The sequence below is a fragment of the Gavialis gangeticus genome, unplaced genomic scaffold, assembly GCF_001723915.1.
Source record: "Gavialis gangeticus isolate Ggan-Ray unplaced genomic scaffold, GavGan_comp1, whole genome shotgun sequence".
In the NCBI taxonomy this organism is placed as follows: domain Eukaryota; kingdom Metazoa; phylum Chordata; order Crocodylia; family Gavialidae; genus Gavialis; species Gavialis gangeticus.
Window position 1 is genome coordinate 26,203,274 of NW_017729022.1, and position 12,164 is coordinate 26,215,437.

At 45.3% G+C, this 12,164-nt stretch overlaps 1 long non-coding RNA gene across 1 annotated transcript in view; it reads left to right on the top strand.

The window, feature by feature from the left end:
* The window catches only part of LOC109295714, a 26,647-nt gene extending 16,083 nt beyond the window's left edge, over nucleotides 1-10,564 (top strand). Inside the window, exon 3 of the long non-coding RNA XR_002096819.1 lies at nucleotides 10,301-10,564. This is a non-coding gene — a long non-coding RNA (uncharacterized LOC109295714). The remainder of the gene's footprint in view (nucleotides 1-10,300) is intronic.
* Nucleotides 10,565-12,164: the final 1,600 nt, after the last annotated feature.

Below are 12,164 nucleotides of genomic sequence, written 5' to 3' on the forward strand. Positions count from 1 at the left end.
AGGTCCCTTCCGACCCTTAATCTATGAATCTATGAAAACTGGGAATCTCATTCTGCTGCAGCCTTCGTCGGCCTTCCCAGTTTTTGAGCTTCTAACATCTTTTTCCACCTGCTTTGTTGTTGAGGACTTGAATACCCATAGCTGGAGGCTGGGCAGGCTTATTATAGTGGCAACCTGTACTCACCATGTCATAGCACCGTCAAAGGATACATATGGCTTTTCAAGAGGGAAACCATTGCTGTGTGCTGTCCGCTGTCCTCACCATGAGTGCTTATTCATCCGAGTGTCCCCTGCTTATTTCACAGCTAACCTTCCCTGAAGGTCATTCCACTATCCACCACCTGTGAACACACTGGCTAGCAGTACAGCTCTGCCCTACAGGGAGGTTAAATACCAAGATAAGACAGAATCAGGTTTGGTTGGGCTGCCACAAGCATGGGTGACTGGTGCCTCCTGAGTCTGGTGGGGCATCCACAGGCACCACCTTTGGCGGGGGGGAAGGAGCTAGCAAGCTCCCACAGGTGGCGGTAGCCCTGTCAGTAGGGAAGGGGGACACGTGCCCCCTGGTACCTCCACTATGTGTTGCCTATGGCCACAAGTATAATGTGCAGGAAGTGCCAAGGCCCTTGCAGATTATACCTGAAAGATACATGAGAAGATGGTGAGGTTTAACTATGAGGAGATAACTAACTGGGCCAAGTAGCAAATTAGGGTACCCGTGCTTATCTGTGTGGAATCTGATTTGTTTCTATCATTGGTAATCCCTCAATTCATGGATGATCTCTGCCACTATTGATGGGTCTTGAGATGACTTGAGAGTCCAATGCTTGAGTCACGGATCCATCCAGAGAAGTTCCAGGTCTTTCCACAGGGAAGAGTAGGCTGTAGGCTTGGATTTCTCTCCTTTTCCTTTCTCTGCTCTCTCTATAGTTATTTAATGTATTAAAAAGGGTTACAGTCGGTGTTCCCTCTAAGCTGTGTGGCATGCGTGGCCGTGCAGGCACACCTGGCAGCGTGGCATGGGTACGCCTGCGTGGCTGCACGTGCTGCAAGAGGGAACTCTGGTTACAGTTATTCAGTGTATATAAACTATACAATATAACTGTTCTATCACACTTTATCTGCTAGTATCTGTGTTTGAGTCAGATTGTTTAAAGTATAAATTTAGTGTACATGTGTACATTTGAAACTTTCCATGCATTTTGTTGTAGATGGGGTAAGACATCTGCAGTGAGACTTATACCAATAGTGCACACACCTAGTAGTGTTTTTCTTGAAATCTAGGCCCTTTTGCCTCATTTTGTCTCTACAAAGAACAGTAGAAGTTGAGAGAGAAGTGCTCTGTAGCTTAGTTGGACATCCCGTAGTGCATTGCTGTTTTACTGTCTTGTATGCCATTTGGGGCTTTTTAGCGATATGCATTGATATTGGATCATCTGTTGGGACTGTGGTAATGGAAATGTGTGCTGCTATCAAGAAGGCATTCTGCCTCACACTTTCAAGACTGGGCAGTGTTTAATTGATGATTAATTGATTAATGGTTTTGCATGGTTGGGGTTCATCAATAAGTGGAGCACTCTAGACATAAGGATCTTTAGAAACTTAAGCTTACTTTTTTCAACAAAATGAATTATTTGCACTCTTAGTCTCTGTGGACATGAATAGTGTTATCATTCCTCTGTTCATTCTGAGATGCATCAGAGACCCTCTACTCTTCTGGCTTATGAAAGCTTTTGCTGGACACTTGTGTGAAAAGGAGGAATGTACCCTTATTCTATCATTGCAGAATGGTTGGAATGTGCATTGGAATCAAGAATCCCTGAAGTTAAAGCCAGACCCTGATAAGGAACATCCTCCTCTTAGGATAGCTGCTAGTTTTGCATAACCCTTGTGAGAGCAAGGGAGATAATATTACTGATAGGTGGGAGCAGGATATGCGTATGCCTGTGAGTTTTCTCTTAACAGCAAGAGAAGAGAACTCTACAGAATGACGTGGCACTTGGGGGCATCAGGCAAGAGATGCTTTGTGATTAGACTGTTTATCCAAAAACAAGTAGTAAAAAATGTATACAGCTTTTACATAAGTTATTTCGTTAGGATTACTACATATATTGTCTTGTGGAAATACATTGCTATGTAGAAGTAACTATGTTTAAGTGTGGATGCTACTGAACTTGACATGATATGGCACTTGTAATTTAGTGTTCGGTGTAATGCTGCTGTGCCCATGTGGATGTTATAACAGTGACACTGCACAAATAGGAAGTTAATCCAAGACTCAGACCTATGAATACCGAAAAAAAAAAAGGCTTCTAATCCTTGACTAGCTGATACACAGTAATATACCAAGGCTGATGTTTGTGTTGAAAAGAGAGAGAGAAGTGGTGGAGTATTTATAATTCAGTAAACACAGATGGTTTCAAGGCCACAGGCCCCTAGGAGGTAGTTTGCCTCCCCATCATCCCCTTTCTCTCCACCTCTTTATGCTGGCAATAGAGGAAAAAGATGTTTTAAAAATTCATGAAGGACCCTTCCCCTCAGAGTATGTGGCTCTTCTGCTATGGGTGGGGGGGGAAGAGAGAGAGAATGGGGAATTGGTTTCAGGTGGGCTGTGGCTGGTGAGGGGTATGGGAATTCATCTGAAGAGAGTAGCGCAGCAGCAGCACTCATTGCATGGAGCACCTCCAGTGGCTTTGCGGTGTTATTAGAAGCAGGACTTACTGCTTGTGTTGTGACCAAATTACCTATGCTTGAAACAGTCTTCTAGTTAACCCTGCCACTGTGGTCACCACTCGCAAGTTGTTTCTATGTTTGCTTATTCATAGAGAAAAGATAGTGTAAGGGGCCAGGTCATAGGTGATCTGGCCTAGCTCTCACCAGGGGAGAGCTAGAGACAGGAGTTGGGAACCTGAAGGGGTGCAGAGCCCAAGTCATAGGTCAAGTCAGGGACCAAGGCACCAAAGTGGAGCTCCCAGAAGCAGAGCTGAGCAGGGCCAGAATCCAGAAAACCAAAAAAGCCCAGGATCCAGAAAGATTTACCCCAGCAATCCTTCAGGCAGAGAGCTATTGGCTCACTTGCAGTATGCTGCTGCAGATGGACTGAAAGGAAGAGGCTACTCTCCCCAGCAGCCAATTAAGAGGTCCTAAGAGTGGCCATCATCAGCCACAGTGGGACTGCCTCTGGCAGATTTGGCAAACTAGGCAATGAGTCTAGGCTGGGCTGCCTGGTAGAGTCCCCGTGAGTATCTCCATCCCCCTCCCCGCAATGGGACTGTTTCAGCTGGCTTCGTACTTCGCATACTCCAGATATTTTGCTGTCTTTCTGTGGGACATGACACTATCTTTTCCTTCTGTAAGCTTCAGTAGGCAGGGCATAGAAAATTTCTGTAGCTTTCCAGAAAGAATAGGGAGAGGCCTGAGGGGCTGGAAGGATGGAGCCAGGAGCAGGAGTTGCCTTGAAGGCCTCTGGGGACAGATCCAGGTTGAGATGGAGCAGGAGTGGGCCTGAGGGCCTCCAATGAGGAAGACGGGGGGCCAGAGCCAAGACAGGAGGAGGAACTGGGTCTGGGCCAGAGCCAGCAGGACAGGTCTGGTTTGCACTGAAAAGGGCTTGTCAGTCAAACCCTAACAGGAACTCCCCCAGTCAAGAAATAGCTTACACTGGTAAAAAGAGATCTTGCTGGCTTTGCATGTACAAGTTCCATTTATGGGATCAGATTGTTTTGCCAGTGAAACTGCAACTATGTTAAGCATTATGCTGGCACAGCTGCCATAGGTGACAAAAAAATCAGCCTCCTGATCTATACAGCTGTGGCAGCAAAATTTTTAAGTGTAAAAAAAGGCCACAATTAAAGTCCTGAAAGGAGGGTAGTGTAGTGGCTCTGTGGACAAGTTGAAGGACAGAAGTCCATACATAAGGGGCAAAATGGAAGAAAGGGATAAAAACAGGACAGATGTATGCAGTTTTTTAAACATATATTTTGGAAAAAATTTTCGTGTACCAGGTCAAATTAGCCAGATCAGTTCCAAATCCTTTAATCGCCCAAAAACCTTATGTGGCCCTACAACTGGCAAGTATCCTGCACCCCAGACTTTTCAGCCTGGGGCTTCAGATACTTCCAAAACCTTTGGCAGGCATCCTACGTGCAAGCCCAAGCCCATAGGCCTGGGGTTTGGATGCCCCTGAGTTTCGCTTGCCCTCAGCCGTATGGCTGCAGGAGCAAGCTAGGGAGGAGTCTCCCATTTCCATAAAATCAGCATGTAGCCAAAATCCTCCCACTAGCCAATGAGAAGCTGCCTATGGGGCTCTTGTACCAAGTCCTGTCCACATGCAGACACGGGTGCACCCTACACTACACACTGCCATTTTAACTGCGTTTTAGCTCAAGCAGGGGTGATGCGGAGGCGGTGCGCAGGGGTGAATGTACACCCCCTAAGAGTGCACCCCCTTGTCAGGCTGTGCTCCCTGTTTAGCTGGTGGGCAGGGGGGCAGGCAAGAGCACCAGTGCCCCCGCTGCAAGTGCCGTCCGCGGAGCGGGGCTGCCAGCAAAAGCAGCCATGCTGCTTCCAGAAGTGGCCATGGGAGTTCTGGAAGCGGCACGGCCACTTTTACGGTGAGTGAGGCAGGATTGGCTGCCTGGGGACCCCAACCTCGGTTGCTGACTGGTGTCGGTGGACACATGCTCCCCCTGACTTGAGAGGCACCAGACACCCAAGAGCTCAACTACACTTGATCTTAGCCCACAAGAGGCCGAGAAGTGATGTATGCAAATATAGCACCAAGTAGGGTGCAGCTGAGTTGAGAAGGAAATGACAAGTCATGAAGTCTCGGTTTAAGTTTAAACTTTAAACTCAACCAAAAGTCAGCCAATCCAGAGTCCAGCCAGTTAGTGGAAGGCAATTTCTTATCTTTCACCTTTTATCTGCTTACCCACTCCTCTGAATGGCAGCCTGACCATATTAACCTCTTGAACCTCACCTATCAACCATTACTTTGACTGTATAAGGTACTAGAATTCTGCCAGTGACTTCACAGAGGCTCTTGGAGAGAGAGGGCTAATGGTTCTTTAGGCTGAGAGGGCGTGTGCATTTTTTAAATTTCAAGTCAAGCTCTTTTTAGATTGCTCTGTGGTTGTTGCCTTTAGCATTTATCTTATTAGCCAGTGATTATCAGGTCGTCTTTGGCCACTTACTCACCACAGACATTTGCTTTGTATGCAACTAACTGGTGCATTAAAGTGACAATGGTAACCTGAATAAAAGAGTCCCAAATAGCAAATTTTGTTACCCTGGTTTGTTTTGAATCAAACTGATAAACTATTCTAGGTTGAGCTGGGGTTTCTGTCATAAGATTTAAAGTGATCACTGCCAGAAACCAGAGTGATCATCACTAGACAATTCTCTTTCCACAACTGGTGATAAGTAGAGCTGGGTAGTCACACACTGACCTCATGGCTCTTCATTAGCAATTGACATGTTGCTTTCCCACTCTGTAATGTTTTAGTGAAAGCTACCATGAATTTCTAAGGACCTTCTTCCAGTTTCTTTTACACCATAAAAATATGCCTCAATTACCTTGCAACCAAAAGTTATTTACAAATAGTTTGAATAAATGTGGGCCAGGCCCTGTTCACACCAGCAGAACTGTATTTGCAGAAGTTCTTTAACTTTTGTTTTAAAAACAATTCTTGTAGGGTAGATAAGGTTTAAATTATAATACTTCATTTACATGCTAGATGCTGGGACTTCTACACACAAAGGATTTTATTTATTTTTCTGTTTGTGACAATTGAAGTCTCTGTGGCAGACGGACAAAATTAGTGCCGAGAGTTCTGCTTGTAGCGAATTGAGCTGTTACCAAGAGGCAGCATGAATCAGATCTGATCTGAGCAAGCAGCAACTGACTAGAAATGCATGATGGGAAAAACAAAGCAAAGGAAGTTTCTGTTTTCATCTGATGCTGTTCCAGTTTCAAGTGTTTGGGGAACAGCTTGTACTTACTGCTCTAAACATCAGGGCTGCAGTTGAACTGAATATTTTTAAGAGGGAAGTAAGAACACATGATTAGTTTGTTTCCCCCCCTTAATTTTTTCCCTGGCTTAGGTTTGCATTTCAGTAGCATCTCAGGTCATAGTCTCATCAGAGGCTGTAACAATTAAGCATGTTTGAGTCTGGCACTTATTTGGACAGGAGATAAGCAGATGTGTTGGTGACTGACTAGGTTCACTCTTCCCTGTGAGTCTCACTCTACTAAGAAAAGGTCCAGGTTAGCTGAGTCTGCTACCAGGGCTCACAGCATGCTTTCATGCCAGACTCAGGAATCAACTGGCAAACTCCTGCCAGAAGGAAGCTTCTTGCTTTCCACAATGCCTACCAGAAGGCAGTCCTGTGATCATGATGCCAGCTAGCCTGAAGGTAGCCTGGAACACTTGAACACACACACCGGCCCACTTCCACTTTCCACAGCCCCTCCAACTGTGTCACACACTGCACCTCAAGGAGGCAACCTTGACTAACCCTGACCAACTCCTGCCCCCACTATCCCATCCCAGCATCAACCCCTCACCCAGGGGCTGACTAATCCCCAGCCCACCCCCATAATGAGTGGGGTGCTGGCCTCCAAAGGGCAGCTGCTGCCCATGCCAAAGGAAAGGCTCAGACACAACTCACTCCCTCCAATGCAGAAGACGCTACCCAAGATCTGATATTGAGGTAACCCCAGCACCTCGCAAACTGTACAGGGAAACCCACCCTCAAGGAAAATCAAGAGGGTAGAGACTCTTTTCTCAGATATTTGGCCAGCTTTACACATACTGGGTATATCTATCAACCAAGTTGCATGTAGCCCATGTTATTAAAGCCAATACACACTGTTTGAGAGAGAAAGACCTTTACTGAAAAGCTATTTCAAAGCACTGAATATTAACCCTGGGTAGTAGCTATTTGGTCTTGTATACTTTCACATTTTGTGAAAAGTCAAACTGTCAATAAAAAGAAATACTCACTGCATAAATGATCCATGCCTCTTCTGGACTAAACTGAATGCTGCTTTCAGTAAAGCTGAACATTTACAATCTGATCTACTGAAGAGATATTTAACATCTCTGGCCCATGTGTCTCCACACAGATCCAAAAATTTGGCAGCAGGGGAGCAGTGGCAGTTCAGGGCAGGTGCATAGAGTCAGGCTGATGCACGTGGCCAGCCCAGCATGCCAGTTTGAACCCATGGACTGACATGACACACTGGATCTGACGCATAGACTGGCCCTATACCACTCATCTAGCCCACAGGGCTGGAAGGCTGAGCCACCACTGATCTACTGTGTTCATTATGGAGCTTAGTCAGTCACTCAGTATGACCTACAATTTTTAGTTTCAAAGGGCATTTTTTGTAACGCCTTCCTAGAATCAACAGGCCTTTGATCAACGCCCAAATTATTTTGCACTTGCTGTGCTGGGTCAATGTGCAATGCATAGGTAAGAAAATGTTTCTGAAAGACTTTGTCTCCAGTTTTATTAGAGGGACACCAGTAAATTAGAGGTGCACTGATAAAGATTTTCTTGGCTGATACTGATAGCTGATTATTCACCAGGTATATCAGCCCATACTGATCCAACAACCAATTTACAGCCAAACAGCTTGGAGAGCAACTCCCTGCAGGTAAGTGTGTGTGTGGTGGGGAAGGGATGTGGGGGGGGTGTAGAATGAGGCCCCCCCATAGGGAGGGGGACATGGGCTGGGGGCATTGGCCAGCCCGGGGCAGTGAATGGGACCCTGGGGCCCAGCTGAGGAAATCAGTGTTCTGGTGCTTAAAAATGGTGGCAGCCTCTTGAACTAAAGCTCATCAAATGAGTTCTAGTTCAAGCACTGCCAGCACCATTTTTAAGTGCAGGGACGCTTTTAGAAGTGGAGATGATCAGGGCAAGGGCAGAGATGGGTTGCCCACTGTGGGCTTGGGGCTCTCCACTCTGCTGCCTTTACTTTGGGAGCTGTGCGCTGATTGCATGCCCCCTGCCTGCCTGACAGCAGGAGGCAAAGCTTGCAGGGTGGGTGGCATAGCTTGCAAGGCAGGCAGGGGATTCGTGGCCAGCGTGTGGCTCCTGGGGCAAAAGCAGCAGAGCAGGGAGCCCTGAGCCCACAGTGGGCAGCCTGCCTCCACTCTATGCAAAAATTGGGAGGGGTCATATGCCCACTGTGCTTCCCTCAGAGGTGCGCACAGCGGTGGGAGCCACCCATCCAACCCACACTCCCTGGACAAGCTGCCTATGGCTCTGTCCCACTCCCTGCCCCTGGGTTCTATTCGCTGCCCTGACTGGGCAGCACCCCCTGCTCCTGCCCCCCTCCCTCCATCACTGTGGATGCTTCGATATGCCTCCCCTACACCCCTTCCCCTCCACAGACTTACCTGCAGGGCACTGCTCTCCACACTGTCTGACTACATTAGTTCAGTTCATGCTACAGCATTCCCGGCCACATGCATGTGTCCTGCTGTGTGCGTGCACACAACATCCAGGCAGAGGAGACCCAAGCAGGGTGTGAGGCCTGGGGCAAATGAGCCCATGCAGGGCCCCGCCCCTGCTCCAATCCCATGGGCCCCAGACCTGAAGAAGCTGCCGCCACTGTTGGCACCGGTGGTAGTGAGGGGAGGGGTAACGAGCAGCTGGATGCGGAGCCGCTGCTCTGCCCAGCTCCATGGGGCCCCCCAAAGTGCAGGGCCTGGGGCAGTTGCCCCGATTTGCCCCCCGCCCCCTTCCCCCCACCAGGGACAGCCCTACATTCAGGGGCCCTGGTCAGAAGCCTTATTATATTTATTGGTGACATTATCGGCAACACCGGCCAAGAAAAGTTGATAGCTGATAACGTTTATTTTCCTCTTATATGGTGCCAATCCAATATGCAACCGATATATCAGTGCACATCTACAGTAAATGTTATTTCAGGCACAGCCCCTGTTGACTTAATACTAATTCTAATATTTAATTCTTTATACTAATCAGTCCTGAGAAGCAAGGCATGATTTGCCCTAAAAAATTAATAAAAATCATGGATTGAAACTTTTTTTCCTATTGTTAGATCTCCTGGGAAGGGTTGTTATTCTTTGAAGAATGCGAAGTTAATCACATGCTTATTATTAGTCACAGTGAGCTAATAGCTGGCTGAGAAGTGGAAAAAGACAGACAGACATGCCTGTTTCAGGAGGCTTTGGACGATATTAAGAACAGAAAAAGCTTACTAGTGATTTAAAAGCCTTTTCTTAACTTCCTGAGCAAACTGATGCCATCAACACTTCTGCAAGATTCAATAATTTGACATGGATTTGTAAAGGCTAAATGAAGGCTGAGTGGTTTATTTTTGTTTTTCTTTTTTTTTATTTGCTTTGCTTTTGTATCATCTTCCACCTAGGAGAGAGGTAGTGTTTACTTTGTGCTAGAAATTGGTTGAATGACCACTAAAATCACTGCTGTTCTGTGTTAATCCAATAGTAGAAAATCTGGCAATTCCCTTTGTTGTACTTTTTATACAAGTATTGTTCAAGTAATGATTACCTCAGACTTTGGCTAAACTTGGGTAAGGAGGCTGTAGAGGTCATGACCCAAGGGATCGTGCTCTGTTAGCTATAGGACAAGACATTCAACCATCATACAAACAACCTTTCTATGCCTTGAAATTCTGGAGTTAATGAAATGTAAATACATTTAAAAAATTCTGACAATTGTTCAAATGCCATTCTCTGTGTAAGCACCTGAACCTTGATCTACCTGCTTTGGAAGGATAACAAGCTTGTCTTGAAAATCTAAGTGGTTGCACAAACTGCCCAGATTTAATTATCACTGGAATCTTTACAAGATCATCTTGTTGTTGAAACACAGTTTATCCAGAGGACAAGTCCGGACAGCTGCCTGCCCCTTGCGTGTATAAGCTAATTGTCACAGACAATTAGTTCTTGTGATTATTGCTTATTCTAATACAGTACATATTTAAACTCTAACTGAAAGAGATTTGTGTCCTATAATGAAAATTTTCACTATCCAAAACCTCAGAGCATAAGACTGACTCTCTGGTTTCCATGGTGTTCAAGGTTTTACCATATACTATGTCCATTCAAATTAATAACATTAAAAACTTGCAGTTCTTACCTTTAATCCCTACTCACTCCCATACAAATCAGGTATGCCTTTTGGTTCCTTATAGGTCTTACTAATGATTTCTTACAAAAATCTTTAGTTCTTCCAACTTTTCAGAATTCTCTGAAGAATTTGCTATCGTTCTTCTAACTCCCTGTTATTGTGTTTGTTACAGGTCCATAATTTATTTTAAACCCCTGCCTCCTAAAGTCAGTACTGCATTGTAACATGCAGCATCACCAAAGCACAGAACAAGCCTGAGGTCCTGAGACATGTTTCAGATTCTTGCATTGAAATTCTGCTCCAGTTGCATATATTTACTTTTGATTTAAATACAGTATTGCCAGTTGTATTGTTGCCTGATGCCTTTGTTTCTGCTCAGATTGTTAACTTTTATATTTACAGAATAAAAAGCTCACCCTTCAGTGGAAAAAAACTGTATCAATTAAAGAGTTATAGTTTTATTGATTTTTTTTTTTTTTTTTAAATAGTCATGAAAAGTGATAATCTCATTTATCCATAAAGCAGATTAATTAGAGGTAGCTACCCTGATGAGACAGCTCAAACCTGACCTGAAATGTCAGTTTCCAGGAATAAGAGGATGGAAGAGTTTACATGCCCATGCATGTTCAGCCTTCTTCCTGAGACCATCAGCAGGTTAGAGTGGACATGAACATAATTGCCATTTACTGGATCAGACCATATATCCATCTTGCCTAGCATCAGGACCAAAAGGGAGGCTCTGACTGTGGGGACCCAAGTGAGGGTGGGTCTTCCTCACTCTTCCTCCTCTTCTCACTCCTCCACTCACATCTTCAGGCAGAGTTTTACTGGTCAGCATCTACAAGCTCCCTTGCCTTGTTCAGAGGGCAATGGGTGCTGGCTAGTGTGCTCTGCTTGATATCCCCTTCGGATGCCTTATTAATCCGTGACCCTCACTCCTTTCTGTTTTCTTGTGATCTGTCCCAAGAAACTTGTCACTATGTCTTTAGTGGTCACCCTTTTTAAGGGAAGCTTCTACTTACTGGTTGGGCATTGGCCTACATTCCCCATGCCATGGCAAAAAGGGCTGTCACACAGTGGCAGAGAATGAACATTGATTGAAAACAAAAAAAAATGGGAAAAACCTCTCAGTTGTTTCTATTTTACAGCATTGAACTGAAATAATTTTGGAAGTCTTTTTCAATGAAGCCTCCTCTCCACCCTCTGTCTCCCCTCTCCTCCCCTTCTCCCCAAGTTTTAAATTGTGGCTCCAACATTAGGAGAGATACTTGCCTCTATCCTTCAGAGTAGGTGATGCAAAGTGATATAAAGTGATGCACCTGGGCAAAAATTACCCAAACTACACTTGCTCTCTGATGGGCTCCGCATTAGCTGTTACCGCACGAGAAAGAGATCTGGGAGTCATTGTGGACAGTTCAGTAAAAACATCAGGTCGGTGCTCACCAGCTGCCAAAAAGGCAAACAAAATGTTAGGGATTATTAAGGAGTGAATTGTGATCAAAATGGAAAATGTCATTATGCCCCGTTAAATCCATGGCAGGTTTCCACCTTGAATATTGTGCCCAGTGCTGATCCCCACACCTCAAAAAGGGTAAAGAAGAACTAGAGAAGGGCAATAAGGAAGATTAGTGGTATGGAGGGGCTTCTGTATGAGGAAAACCTTAAGAGTCTAGGCCTATTCAGTTTAGAAAAGATGTTTGGGGGGAGGGGACATGCATGAAAAAGGGTTTACAAAATATTATATGGCAAAAAGAGAGTAAAGAGGAATTTATTTTTTACTCTCTCTTTCTCAAGAATTAGGAGTCACAAAATGAAACTGGTAGATAGTAAATTTAAAACAAACGCAAGGAAGTTGTTTTTCACACAGCGAGCCATTAAAGTGTGATACTCATTGCCACCAGATGTAGCGCAAGTTGACAGTTTAGCCAGATTCAAAATGAGACTGGACAAATTCTTGGAGAAAAGCCGGGAGAGCCGACCCTAGGGGTGTGCAAGGCCTGAGGCATATCAGCCTGTGTGGAAGGAGTCTTGTGAGT